The 1,906-nt window shown below is 40.0% G+C and overlaps 1 long non-coding RNA gene across 1 annotated transcript; it reads right to left on the bottom strand.

The window, feature by feature from the left end:
- Positions 1 to 252: 252 nt before the first annotated feature.
- Positions 253 to 1,509, bottom strand: LOC116221037. Its single transcript, XR_004163977.2, has 2 exons — positions 1,423 to 1,509; positions 253 to 972 (listed from the first exon to the last, which is right to left on the bottom strand). It is a non-coding gene; the product is annotated as an uncharacterized LOC116221037 (long non-coding RNA).
- Positions 1,510 to 1,906: the final 397 nt, after the last annotated feature.

The following is a 1,906-nucleotide window of genomic DNA, read 5'->3' as shown; positions in this document are numbered from 1 at the left end:
ACTAATCATCCGTTGCAATACAAAAATAAAGTTTAGCTTATTCACCTGATGCTAGTTAGCTAGCGACTGTAGCTACGAGACTTACCTGATGCTAGCTAGCGGCTGTAGCTACGAGATTTACCTTTTACCAAACCTGATTTTAAATACAGCGGTATAATTCACTCGATAAATACATCGGTGGGTAGATTAAGAAAATGTAACTAACGTGTTTTTACGTGAGTCTGAATATGAGGCTTGGCCAACAATTAGCTCTGAATGTCGAAACACTTGGTTTATTTACAACACGTATGCCATCAATACTTTCTCCAATATCAATTAATTTTCTTTGATAATTAAACTGTCTCTGATATACAGTACTGTGCAAAAGTTTCAGGCAGGTGTGAAACAAATGCTGTAAACTAAGAATGCTTTCAAAATGGAAGTGTTAATTTTTTCATCAATTAATAAAATGCAGTGAATGAACAGAAGAGAAATCTAGATCAAATCAATATGTGGTGTGATTCTTCTAGGTACACTAGCACACAGTTTTTGAAGGAACTTAGCTGGTACGTTGTTCCAAACATCTTGGAGAACTAACCACAGATCTTCTTGGATGTAGGCTTCCTCAAATCCTTCTGTCTCTTCATGTAATCCTAGACAGACTTGATGATTTACAGCATTTTTTCACACCTGCCTAAAACTTTTGCACAGAACCATGTCACCACCTCTGTTTCAATGCAACTTGGCTTACATTACATTTGAAAAAAAAAATACACATATAAACATTGCAGAACTATGACAGTGTACAGAGTTGTTTTATCTTTTATTTCAATGTAAGACATTTAGTGTCGGGTGATTGCAGGAAGTTAGGTCTTCAAGTGGAGGGTCTCTGTATGCTGAGGTCATGAACCAACAATTACTCAGGATCCCTTGCTTCACTGCACTCCTCCTTACCATGGGTTGATTTCAAAAATCTGCTCGCAGCTGTGAGGCCTTGTGCAAACACACAATCGTCTAAAAACATTTTTATGTCCTGCTGAAATTCAAATGTGAAAAGGAAGGGATACTTGGCACTACCGTCATCCTCTTACTGAACTACTCTACTACCACCCCATACCCTTTCTGAACATTGATATAGCTATCAAATGAAATACAACAGGTCATGTTTCATGGACGAGCATGCAAACATCAATTAATATAAATTAGTATCTTAGTATTCAATAGAAGTGAGATCAGTATCATCATTTGGAGGTAGAGCATAGTGTGTCATAGTTTGGGGGGGGGGGGGGGGGGCAAATGTAAAGTCTAGGCTAGGGCAACAACACTATCAGGGCCAGCCCTAACCCCAGGATCGATAAAAGCACAGGTTGGCCGAGCGACAATATTAAAACAGTGGACCAGACATAATATTGTAATGAAAATCAGGATCACAGGGACATTTACCTCAGCAGCATAGTCTCTGCCATTTACACTCCTCCGTGTGGGCGATGTCGAGGACACCGTAGAGCAGTGTACCACTGATATTGCAGCCCATAACCTCACTATTGCTGAAACAGTAAGCATGGTAGTTCCTGACCAGTGGTCCAGCAAAAAGAAGAGTACCCCAGTTCCAAGGATCCCTTCTTTTACATGTCAGTTTAGGTAGGAACATGTTTGTAGTAAATATGTAAACAAATGGGTATTAAATGTGTTAACAATTGCATGCCTGTTCTAAGGGATACTTTAAGGGAGCCATAGTGAGGGGGAAGAGCGGAGTAAAGTGGGGGCATGTCCTGATCGGCTTTGTGTTGGCTCTTCAGGTGCTTAGTATGCCAGGTGTGGGTCCATGGATGTTGCTTTGGTTGCTTTGGTTCCTAGGTGTGCCTCTCTGTAGGTAAACCTGAGGGGAAAAACAAACACACAATAATTAATTTAACAAACATTAAAA

This window comes from Clupea harengus, chromosome 7, assembly GCF_900700415.2.
Source record: "Clupea harengus chromosome 7, Ch_v2.0.2, whole genome shotgun sequence".
NCBI classification, from domain to species: domain Eukaryota; kingdom Metazoa; phylum Chordata; class Actinopteri; order Clupeiformes; family Clupeidae; genus Clupea; species Clupea harengus.
Note: the sequence above shows the minus strand (reverse complement) of the source record. Positions and strands in the feature narration are given on the sequence as shown.